Below are 12,761 nucleotides of genomic sequence, written 5' to 3'. Positions count from 1 at the left end.
GTGAATCTAAAAGGCCTCAGAAGGCAAATAAAAAGAACTCCACCTTTTTCATTTTTAAAAAACTCATTATTTTAAGCCAATCTCATGATTGGGGGGGCTCATTATTTTTGAACTACTGAGGCAGTACTTGGCAATACTAAGATCACAGATAGGCATCTGTTCCTGTGCAAATGCATATGTTAACACATTACTGACAGGTGGTGCTGTGCTGTACGCCACCCTCCGCACAGAAGGAACGGAGCTGTGGGAGGAAGGACAGAAATGTGCTCAGCCTTCTCCTCTCACTCACTGTTTCTCCTGCTGCTGCTTCCCCACTCAATGCAGCAGAGCAGCTAGCCTGAGTGGAGAGAGGCCCAGAGAATGTTCTAAGCAGATGAGGAGCAGAGGCAGGGGAAACAATAAAAACCCTCTTAAACAGTAAATGTATCCAGGGCAGGGTCTCTTCTTTCCTGCTTTGCATAGCATTGCATTGGCGTTCAATTAAAAATAGGTGCAGGCCAAAGCCTGCTATCTTTACACCCTCTCTGCTCAAGCTTCTCTCAGGTAAACTCTCACCGATGTCAACAGGAGTTTGCCTGAGCGAGTAAAAACTATGGAAAGATCAGTGTGCCTGACTACAGGGGAACACAAGCAGGGGAGAAAAAAAAATCTCCCCACGGCTACCCACTGGGTTTTCAACCAATTGTCCTGCTGGGACGGAGGGGCTTACCCACAATTCTAATATCTTCCCATGGATTCCAGGCGCTCTGCAGGAAATCAGGGCTGTCCAGATCTAGGCTCTTTTAGAGGGCAAAGGAGAAGCTGAGGGAAATGATGGTGAAAACCACAGGTGATTGGGAGTAGCCAGAGTCTACCTACCCATACTGCAAGGCCCCTTCCCCATCTCATTCACAAGTAAATGGAAACAGCATTGGCGGAGTATGTGTATTGTACTTTTGCAGCTGGTGACACCTGTTTTTATTAATGAAACCAAAATCTATGGTAGCAATATAAAGAGCAGAAAAGTTTCCTGGAAATATAATGCAGTTGTCAACCTCAGGCCATCTGTTTCTCTTTTGCTAAACAAAATCAAGCTCCATTTCTCTTCCACAGCATCAAACAGGTAAGCAGAAGTCCTGGTGAGGCTGTGCGTCACTCATCACTTATGGGTTTCGTCTACACTGCAGTGCTATTTCAGGATATCAGAGGTATCCCGAAATAGCTACCCCGCATCTTAACAGCAAGCCCATTATTTTGAAATATAACAGGTTCGCTATTCTAACAACCTTGCAAACCTCATACCATGAGAAGTAAGGGACATTTTGGAACAGCGCGTTATTTCAAAATAACGTTGACATAAGATACACAATTTGCATAGCTCAAATTGTGTATCTTATTTCAACTTATGGTACAATGTAGATGCACCCATGGTGAACTTATGAAGGACCGAACCAGAAAAAAATTATCTGAAGGATCCCTCTCTCTGTGCCTTGTCCTCCAGAGAAAAAAGAACCATATCTGAACCTGCATTTGGTTCTGCAAAAATAAAAACCTGACCAACAAGGTTTTGTAAACACCTCAACCAAAATGTGCATTTCAAGCCAACATGCAAGGGCATGTTGATGGCTAAGGAGTGAGTCAGGTTCAGCCCCTGAGGGTGAATTTCCACAGAAAGGACTCATTAGGGGCAGGTAATAAACAGGAGAAAATGTTGTCCAAAATAGTCAATAAAACAAAAGCGCGCATGCACGCACGCACACGCGCACACACAAAGTGTCAACTGCTTTCCTGACAGGCATGCCAGGAAAATGGAGACCATTCAAACACGAACACTGGAAAAACCACACCCAGAGAAGAAATCAGACCATTATGTTTAACAATATCAAACACCTGCCACCTAAGTTTTTCGACCACCACATTTACACTCTACCCCACACTGAGGCAAATAAAAAGCATGCTCTTAACTTGGGTGAGCAAACCTGTATTAGCTAACTCAGGATAAAATACAAGTGAAGACGTGCCAATTTAGCTTCAACTCAAATTAGCAGTACAAATTCAGTGCCATGTTCTCCTACAGGCAGCAGGGTTGACAGCCTCACTGGGCCCCTAGGCCAGGTGGGAGTGGGCCCTGCTTCACACCCCTGGAAGGGGTGGGACCTCAGGCAGAAAGGGTAGGGCTGGGTCTAGGCAGCCCTCAGCACCACCCAGAAAGTGGAACACCTTCCCCAGGCAGCCCTCACTGATGCTTGGAGGGTGCCATGTGGTATTCTGGCAGCAATTTAAAAGGGCCTGGGGTTCCAATGCAGCTATTGGGGGCACTGAGCCCTTGGGCAGTTGCCTTCTTTTGCCCTCTTGCCCCGTCGGTCGGTGAACTTGCCTAAAGGCTTTAACTCAAGCTGCTAACCTGAATTAACTGGGGGTAGGGGGTGGGGAGAGGGAAGGTGTGCTTTACAATGAAATAGCTGTCGTGATGTAAAAACACACTGTTTTGCAATGAAGACAACATAACAGGCCACAGGCAAGGACAGAATAAGTTAAACTATTGCAATGGTTTGGGGCTTATGTGAGCTACTTTTGGAAAGTGGTGTCTTCCAGATTACCGTCCCATGTATGCAGGGTAGACATTCTTAGTAACTTTAATAAGTATTTTTTATAAATAAAAGCTGACTTTTAGGGTCAATAAAAATCTGTGACAATACTCGCAAAATGCATTGTCTTATGCTTCTGAATTTCCAGCAATTTGCTACTTAAGATAAATTTTTACCAGACTGCAGAGTTAAACTGTGTGAAAAAATGTGTCAGCAATTTGTATTAGATGGATAAAACACACAAAACTGCACCTATTTTCTTAGCTTTACTGTGAAGTCGCTTGTAAAAACCATCCCTACGTGAGGAGGGCAATGCCATTATCAATCATGATTATTTTCCTAGAAGTAAACACATCCACAGGGGGAAAAAAAATAATTATCTAAGCAAACAAATTACTTTGTTGTTATTACAAAGCTAGTAATATTTTATAGTTGTGTCAGATGATCTATTTCACTTTCTGAGAGAGTGGATCATTTCATAAGAAAAGTATTTTACATAAAGAAGCATCCAGAGCATTTTTAAAAAACAAAACTAATAGTGCAAAAATTGCTCTGACATCAGCTGTGAGCACACAAGGTGTAGCCCTAACTCCATTAGTTATAACACACTTAATAGGTGTATCTCTAATGGAAGATGTGCATGTTTCTGGGAAAAGAAAGAAGAGTTTAGTCACAGCAAATCTCAATTTACAGTCTTTTCCAGGAACATTACCAGGGACACGTCCACATAAAAAAATTCTCATGATCCTGAAATGGGAACGTTTAAAATGCGTATCTTGACTAAATTAAATATCTGAACAGGTTTTGAAGCAGGTCCCCGGAGATGGATTTCAAAGTCTATTATACATCCCAGAGTTGACTCTCAGTCAGAGACATGCCTAACTCCTGTAGCTGCTCCTGAAAAACCCAACCCATACAATTTACTGAGGGTCATGACCTTTAGGATCAAGTGCTTTCCAGATACAGTAATTCCTCATTTAACACATGCCAGCTTAACACGTTTTTGTGATCGTACGATTTTTTTTTTTAGGGAACGTTTTTTGAATTACACGACCGTCCCCGGAATAACACGATTTCCCCAGCCGGCCCATTGCTGGGGCTTCCCCCGCCTCACTGCAAAGCAGCGGAGGGTTTGCTGCTCGCCGTGCCATTCCCTGGTGACCCTCCGCCCCCTCGCCAGACACAGTGCGGGTCCCGGCAGACCCATCACAGGGGCATATTCCCAACCCAATCCCTTCACCTCCCCTTCTCTTCCCCAGAGCCAAACACCTCCCCTCCCTGCTGTAGCCCAGTCCCCTTTCTCCCCCAACCTTATGTCCCTGTCCCAAAAGAAACCACCGCTTGAAACTCAACCCCCACCTTTTCCATTATTTTCAATGGAAAATTGACCCCACATAACATGTTTTCACTTAACATGATAAAAACATATGTATAGTGTTAAATGAGGAATTACTGTGCTCTTAATTGGATGCTCAAAGACCATCTGATTTGTTTTTTTATCAATAGGTTCCATATTCATTTGTACTCCTTATTCATTGACTATTATAATGAAACAGTAGCCGTCAAACTCTATTCACAGAGAATTCCACGTAATCTACTGATGTCACTAAGGTCACACAGGTGCAACTAAGTGCAGGATCTGTTGATACTAACATATAATACACATATTATTGTTATATATGGCCATCCAAATTCAGCCCTAGGAGGGGAAAAGCTGCTGCTCCTCCCCTGAAAGTCAGTGTAGTTGCACTAGGTCTGAATTTGGGCAGCATTTATGCCTCATGTTTAATGCTCAGCACCTTCTAAGATCAGGCTACACTTTGGGGAAGAAAGCATCTTAAACTTACATCAAGCAAAGGAACAGTAATACAAAGAGGGAAAGAAACCTCAACTTCTGATTAACCAAACTGTTCTTCCTCCAAGTCCTTATTTTAGCAGCTGGGGTAGTTCAAATGTGTCAAGAGAATTGTCCACTTTTACCCAATATTCTGAGCCGGCAAGTGTCTAAAGAGGCAATGCTAAAATGCCTGCTTCATTGTCTCTCTGACACTAGGCTGCAGCATGCACCTAATTCAATGTACAGGGCATCTCTAGGAGATGTTTATGTTCACAACAAAATATTACACTGCTGAAACTCCTTAAGAGACTAATAATTTTCAGAGAATGTCATTTCATAATTTTCACGGACTTTTCAGCTGCCATTTTGATGTCGGTGAGAGCAGGGCAGCTCAGTATCATGGACAAAAAAGTCCACGCCACATGTAAAGTGTGGAAGGTTACAAAGAAAAGTCAGACTAAAAGTGTATTGTAAGGGTTTTCAGACAAGGGCAATGCCTTTGAACTCATCTCCCCAGCACCAACACAACTAAAACAAGGCAGTATCCAATCAATGTATTAATTTGAAAAGTGCCATCACACATTTTAAGTATTTTTCCCTTTCTTTCTGAAAAAGTCTAAAATTGCTAACCCTTCCCAACCCCAGCAGAGAGAAAGTAACAATCTGACAGCATTACTCTATCAGCTGTTCCGTGTTAGCTTGGTAATAAATACAACAAGAGAAAATGATGTTTGGCAAGCCGTGAATAACTTCAAACCTTTCTTTACTAACCTTATGCCCCTGGGAAAGTAGGTGCCTCATGATGCTTTTAAAATGAAAACCTTCCTTTCCTATGAAATGAATATCCAGGACAATGTTACTATAAGAAAAATAAAGACACAGAAATCTGCACAGACAGGAAAAGCTGCGTCTTCCTAAGTGCTTCAGTTCAAGAATTCAGGCTGATTCCCTAAAGGCAAATTGTGGCATGCCCAACCCACCAGACACTTTAGCCTATGAGCATTGCAAATAAGCAAAAACCACTCCCCATATGTTAAACAGACTATTGGAAAACAGAGAGGGAGGGGGGAACCACAAGCAGAGCAAGCTAATGATTTCTGCTACATTTTTATTTTATGTACTTGTTATTACCGCCAAATAGGAAACAAATAGTAAATGTTTGGGGTCAACGTTTGCTCTTAGTTATTGCACACTGATACCTGTATAACGGTACTGACTCAAGTGAACTTACTCCTGCCTTACACTGGTGTAAATCACAGGGGAATTTGGTACTTAAAGAAGGGAACGATTTTCTCTCTGTTTTCTCCTCAAACTACATTTATTCTATAACAAGGCAAAGGCTGTTTTTCAGCAACTGCAGCCAAGTATATTTGATTAAGGGAAGGACAAGAAAGTCGTGCAAGTTCACACTGAGTGTGATATTAGTATATCACAAGCTAATAACTATGGTCATATTTGGGTCAGATCTGAGTAGTCTCCAAACATTAAACTGGTCAGATAATTTCAAGTGCACAACCCCAAAGCCCTTTTGAACATGCTATTATGCACGTTAAAAAGAGACAGGCTGTCTCTACACTGGCATGAATTTCCGGAAATGCTTAAAATGGAATACTATTAAATTTTCCGTTTTTCCGGAAAAGGAGCGTCTACACTGGCAGGCTGCTTTTCCGAAAAAGCCCTTTTTCCGGAAAAGAGTCTGTGGCCAATGTAGACGCGCTTTTCCAGAAAAGAGCCCCGATCGCCATTTTTGCGATCGGGGCTTTTTTCCGGAAAAGACTACTGGGCTGTCTACACTGGCCCTTTTCCGGAACAGTGTTCCGGAATAAGGACTTATGCCTGAGCGGGAGCAGAATAGTTATTTGTATTACTATATCATTTCAGAGCCCTATTCATGGACCAACATTCCTCTCTGTTAGGTGCTGTTGAAACACAGAGCAGTCCTGGTAAAAATGCATTAAATCTGCCTGCTACAGGGGTGGGCAATCATTTTTTGCCAGGACCACTTCAAAATTTTTTGAAGTGGTGGTGCCTCAAAAGGAAGAGGTGGGGCCAGGATGTTTCTGGGCTTCCCCACCCACAGACCATGATTGGTCTGAGGGTGGGGGAGCCCCTTTGCTCCCCTCCCCCACTAAGCACCCATTCCCCTGGCAGTGGGAGGAGACTTCTTGTGCTCCCCCACCCACAGGCCAATCAGGGACTGGGGGCAGGGGAGCACTCGAAGCCTCCTCTCACCTTGCCAGGAGCACATGGCACTTCTAATCCCCTGAAAGCTGTGATTTAAAGTGGCTCAGCAAGCTTGATTCTTGGACCAGAAGACCCTGCCACTCTGCAGCAAGGAGGGGCACCAGTCTGTGATGGAAATTATGGTGGAACCCGATGGAAAAGAAAAGTAGTTGTGCAGAATGCTGCCCCCAACTGAGACATCACTTTGCCTCCTGTGCAAGGAGCAGATAGGGCCAGTGCTGGAGAGGGGAAGTCAAGCTATACTGCATATAAACCCATCTGCAGGGAAAGCTGCAGTGTCTCAGAGCAGAGCACTGGGCAACAGGCTAATGAAACTACATGCTAATGCTCCCATGGGTGGGAAGGGGTGGCAGGATAGACCCTCAAAGTAGCTGCCTGCGATCAGTGAGCCCAGATTCCTGGCTGTCTATTTGAGTTCTGCCTTTGCTCATGCCACATGCTTGCCAGGACTATGGACTCAGGGAAGGGAGAGACAGGAAAACAAGTGGCATCTTCCTCCAGTGGGTCTCTGGCATTTCCTTATTACTTTGTTCCCCTCTGCATGCTCTTGTGCAGGAGGGGACACACTGGAAACAAAGATGGCAATCTCTCCATCCCAGCACCAATTTCATGGACCGTCCAGTACTCCAAGCTACTTGCTTCTTAATTTGGTCCAAGAGTGGATTTCCTTACTTCTACTGGAGTTGCTAACAGAGTTCTGGCAAATCCTTCCAAGCTCATGAGTGTTCGCTCAGCTAAAGTATGTTTCTCTTCTCTCCTATAAAATCTAGTTCATTCTGGCAGAAAGAACAATTACTGCGGAACCAGCAGCAGGGAGAAACAAACATTTTAGATGAATAGCCTAGCACAGCTGAGAGCTCTATCAAGCAGCAGGACAGCATATTTTATACCCATCACTCTCATTCCCTTCTCTAAGAAGATGCAAGGTTGTGCACATGTAGTTCCCATGAAATTCCCTTCCCCGTATGTAACTCTTCAAACAGATACTTGTCAAACTTTTTCTCTTATGCTTTTGAAGGAAGACATTTCATCTAGGGGCTAAAACACAGGCCAGCAACTCAGAACTTGTGTTTTCTATTCCCACCCTTGCTCCTGATTTAATCTACATGCAGTGTAATTGTAGCTATGTCAGTCCCAAGATATAGTGAAACAAGGTGGGTGAAGCCTTGTTTTATTTTTTTGGGGGCCAACTTCTGTAGGTGAGAGGCACAAGCTGCTGAGCCACAGAGTTTTTCTTCACCTCTGGGAACAGGGTTGCCAATTTTTTTGGACATCTATCTGGAGGTTTCATCATATGACAAAATATTTAACTAAAGGTCTTTAAATCCTAGAGACTCAGGGCTGGCCTTACCATGAGGCGCACTGAGGCTGCCGCCTCATGTGCCAGACTTGGGGGGGGGGGCGCCGCTAGGACACAGTGTAGAAAATTGTGTCTGCTGCTGGTGCATATGTAGGTAGCAGAGCAGTACCATGAGAGAAGTAGAACAGGAAGAAGGCAGAACTGAGACCTTTCAAAGTTTTGGCCCAAGCAAGGAGGCATGGGGGTGTCATTTGAGCTCCCCTCCTCAGGTGCCAAAATGTTGTGGGCCGGCCCTGTAGAGACTCTAGGACAATCCTGGAGGGCTGGCAATCCTATCTGGGGAAAGTATTCCAAGCCAGCGAGGACTGGTGACACTGGAAGGAAGGGGGGGGACCTCCCCAGTGCCTCCCCCACCCCCACTGCTTCAACCACATCCCACCCTTGCTCCACCCTTCCTACTTTTTCCCAGCACTCCCTGGAGCAGTGCAGCCAGGGAGCAGCGCCACACAACCTGCACCTTCCCTGCCGCCATCGCCATTGATGGGTTGGAGCTGCACTACACGGACTTCTGCTACTGGCACCAGCCCTGCTGCTGGCTGCTGGCCAGTCCCTCCCACCTTAGGGACTTTATGTGGCCCTGCATCCACCCCCACACATCACCAGTGCTACAAGCATCACAGCTAAATACATGCAGTGCACCAAATGCCCCAACAACAAACACAGACAATCACTCTGCTCTTGAATGAACCCAGGCAAATGATAAAAAATAAAACCCCTGCGGTGCACAACTGATCACTCTATATCTGACCTACGAGTCCTCATCCTCAAAGAAAACCTACACAACCTCTCCAAAGAAGAGTCTAGGAGCCTAAATTTATTACTCTGCTGGACACTGAAAATCATCAACTACACCATGGGTTCCCAAACTGGGGGGCATGCCCCCTGGAGAGATGGGGGGGTGCGAAGAAATTCCAGGAGGGCATGAGGTGACCCAGCTCCCCTCCCCCCGGTCAGTCTCCCTCCCCCACACCCAAGTTTCGCTGCTATTTTTGTTTTTTGGCTTGGTCAGTTCCTTTTTTTTTTTTATTTTGCTCAACAAGTTTTGCTGCTATGGGAGGAGGGGAGGGGAGTTTAAGGGGGCGTGATGCCAAAAAGTTTGGGAACCACTGGACTACACAGAGATATTAGTCCTGTACGTCTTAGAAACTTACAAAAAATATAGAGAGTATCATGAGAGTATTTATGGGGAAGTGGGCAAGACCCACTTCCCCATAAAAGCTCATAATGCTAAGGTGCTATAGGAATGCTCTTAAATAAAAAAAAAAAGATACAGACTAACAGGGCTACCCCTCTGAGGGTACGTCTAAACTACATGGCTCCGTCGACAGAGCCATGTAGATTTTACTCAAAAAAGGGAAATGAAGTGGCAATTTAAATAATCACTGCTTCATTTAAATAAAAATGGCTGCCACACCTTGCCGATCAGCTGTTTGTCGGAACAGCACGGAAGTCTAGACGGGGATCTGCTGACCCCAGAACCCTTCATCGGCAGATCCTGTAAGCCTCGTTTCACGAGACATAAAGGATCTGCCAACGAAGGGTTCTGGGGTCGGCAGATCCCCATCTAGACTGCTGCACTGTGCCAACAAACAGCTGATCGGCACGGCGTGGCGGCCATTTTGATTTAAATGAAATGGTGATTATTTAAATCGCCACTTCATTTCCCTTTGTCATCCTGCCTCATCTACATGGCTCCATTGATGGAGCCATGTATCCTAGACACACCCTGAGACAGAGACACTAGATTTATGACTTCTTACAAGTAGGGGTGCATAGAAATTGTATCCCTAGCCTCTGTTTCTCTGGAAGTAGATGACAGGGGAAGATTATGTGGGGATTACTTGATGTGATCCCTCCTTCTGAGGCATCCGGTATTGGCCACAGTTGGCAGACAGGATACTGGGCTAGATGGACCTTTGGTCTGACCCAGTATGACCATTCTTATGTTCTTATGGGGTGTGAAATCCTGTTTAATCAATTAACTGGTTAAACATTACATTTAACCAATTAAGCAGGATCCCACAGGTTGTGGGGGGGCATACCCAGTTGTTATAATTAGGGATGTAATCAGTAACCCTCTAACCACTGCTTTTTGTTGTATGATTGCAGAGGTGTTAACAGAACATGCCGCCTTGAATGGCCCCTTACAATACATGCCTTGTATTTAACTGTGATGCTTGGAATACCTTTCCCTGACATGAAGAAGAGCTTTGTGTGGCTCAAAAGTGTGTGTCTCTCTCTCTCCAACAAATGTTGGTCTAATAAAAGATATTACCTCACTCACTTTGCTTCCACTATTTAAGCCGTGATCTTTGGCAAATCCTCAAACTGCTACACAGTGTTCCCTGTAAACAGCCTGGCAGCACAGCTTCACAGGTGATTAATCAGTCCTGCCCAGTCAGTCAGCTCTGCGAGTGAAACCTGAGCCTGTGACTGGGCAGGACAAATTAATCACCTGTGAAGCTGTACTGCCACGCAACTTAGAGGGAACATTGCAGATACATAACCTTTTATATGCATCAACACTCACCTATAGCACAGGGCAGCGGCAAAGTGGTGTAGATGTGTCATACAAGGGTCACACTTGCATTGAAGATGCAATATTCTGAAAATGCAAAGGATTGATATTAATATAATACTAATTGATTATTAATTCTGATTAATTCTTTTTCTTCTCTTTTAAATTTCCCACTGACTAATCATGTGAAAGCCTGTGCGTATGAGAAAGTGAGGTATTCATATTAATCTTGATCACAACAGTTTTTTTAAAGGCCTCTCAAATGATCTCCTTGCAATACAGGCATTATACAAGCAGCAATCCATCTCTGCTTCCTTTGGCAGAACTGTGTTGTCTATGGCTCAGAGCCCAGCAGACAACATTCTTTGCGGGTAGACACTGTCTTTACTGTGCATTTAGACAAGGCCATGGAACTCCAATCTAAATGTGCCTAGGCGTGATCTTATAACACAAATTAATAATTGGGACAGGACTTCTAGTGGAGGAAGTGCAAACTCACTGTCTCAACACAGACAGATTTGAGCAAGTAATTTAGCCTCTCTGGATCTCTGTCTGTAATAACAATCTCAAATGGGTGTTGTGAAGCTTTATCAGTTCAAGTACTTTTGAGATGTTTAGATGGATGATTCCATACAAATGCTAAGTTTTACTATTATTAGCTGCAGCTCAGGGACCTGCACATAAGCTTGAGTCTGGGAGCTGTCAAGAACACCTAATCTTAGGTTCTTGTAATTCTGTAATTGAACTTCCAGGAAGAAGAGATGTGAGAGAAAGTTTTCCACAGTCGCTATTGGGCAAATAGCACTAGTTCTGCAGAAGACAAAACAAATTGGCCAGATTCCTCACTGGCTTCAGTGGCATCACAGTTGGGATGAATCTGGCCCTTGTTTGGTCTACGCACATTTTTATAATGGTGTGTTACCATAGCACTTCGGAGTCCTAATCATCTACAGGCAGTCCCCGGGTTACATGGATCCGACTTACATCGGATCCCTACTCACAAACGGGGTGAGGCAACCCCGCACTAGCTTTTTCCCCCCAGCAGACCAGGGAGACGCGGAGCGGCTTTTCTCAGCAGACACCTCAGCTTGAGAATAAAGGACTGAGGGAAGTGAGGTGTGGGAGAATAAAACTGAGCTCTGGAGAAATGTTTGGCTAGAGTTTCCCCTACAATATGTACCAGTTCCGACTTACATACAAATTCAGCTTAAGAACAAACCTACAGTCCCTATCTTGTACGTAATCCGGGGACTGACTGTACTTGGATCCAATTATACTACAATAGCGCTGAACAAACACAGAATAAAAAGATGATCCCTGCTCCGCAGGCTTACAGCCTAAGGGTACGTCTAGACTATGTGCTTCTTTCGAAAGAAACTTTTTCAAAATAATCTTTTGAAAAAGCTTCTTTCGAAAGAGATCGTCTAGACAGCCACAACATTTTTTGAAAAAGCGATCCACTTTTTCAAAGGAGAACACCCAGGCAATCTGGATGCTCTCTTTAAAAAAAAAAAGCCCTGTTTGCATTCAAGAACGCCTTTTTTCGAAAGAGCTCTTTTGAAAAAAAAGGCATTCTTCCTCATAAAATTAGGTTTACTGCTGTCGAAAAAACCGCCACGTTCTTTTGATTTAATTTCAAAAGGACGCGGCTGCAGCCTAGATGCAGGTGACGTTTTTTTTAAAAAAAAAAAAAAAGGCCACTTTTAAAAAAAAAAACACCCTGTAGTCTAGACGTAGCCTAAGTGTAACAAGAGAGAACAGAGAGATCTACACAGACACAGGTGTACAAGAAAACGATGAGACGCTATTGGTCAGTAGTCTCTGCACAAAAGCTGCCTCATTTGAAGGATGATAATGAAGTAGCTTTATAGATGTTGACAGGGAGTTCCTCTTGACTATTGGAGAGCACATGGCAGAAAAGACAAACATGCATGTGGGGAAATGTAACGAGAGGATATTGGAGGCTGGCATTATGGGCCATGGTAGAACTACGTCAAAACCTCTAGTACTGAAGCAGTTATGCTGTTACAAAGGCACCTTACTCCACTCTGGCATACAGTAATTCCTCATTTAACATGTGCCTGCTTAACAGGTTTTCATGATAGCATGATTTTTTTTTGAGGGAACTTTTTTTTAATTACACGACTTTTCCTGGAATAACACGATTTCCCCAGCTGGCCAATTGCCGGCAGCTGCGCAGGGCTTCACCTGCCTCCCTGCAAAGCAGCAGAGGGT

At 44.2% G+C, this 12,761-nt stretch overlaps 2 protein-coding genes across 5 annotated transcripts in view; one reads left to right on the top strand and one right to left on the bottom strand.

The window, feature by feature from the left end:
• The window catches only part of TMEM212 (transmembrane protein 212), a 73,735-nt gene that overhangs the window by 3,422 nt on the left and 57,552 nt on the right, over positions 1 to 12,761 (top strand). The window lies entirely within an intron of this gene.
• Positions 1 to 12,761, bottom strand: part of PLD1 (phospholipase D1) — a 139,673-nt gene that overhangs the window by 105,509 nt on the left and 21,403 nt on the right. Inside the window, exon 3 of one of the 4 annotated variants that reach the window (XM_075937952.2) lies at positions 10,539 to 10,613. The exons of 1 other annotated variant lie outside the window; for it this stretch is intronic. The gene's annotated coding sequence lies outside the window, so the exon portion shown is untranslated. Of the gene's footprint in view, positions 1 to 5,175; positions 5,363 to 10,538; positions 10,614 to 12,761 lie in introns of those variants that run through there. 2 more of the 4 variants (XM_014572375.4, XM_075937955.2) reach the window with 2 other exon arrangements.

The sequence above is a fragment of the Pelodiscus sinensis genome, chromosome 10 (assembly GCF_052426305.1).
Source record: "Pelodiscus sinensis isolate ZL-2025 chromosome 10, ASM5242630v1, whole genome shotgun sequence".
Classification (NCBI taxonomy): domain Eukaryota; kingdom Metazoa; phylum Chordata; order Testudines; family Trionychidae; genus Pelodiscus; species Pelodiscus sinensis.
The sequence above is the reverse complement of the archived record's forward strand: the minus strand, read 5'-3'. Positions and strand labels throughout refer to the sequence as shown.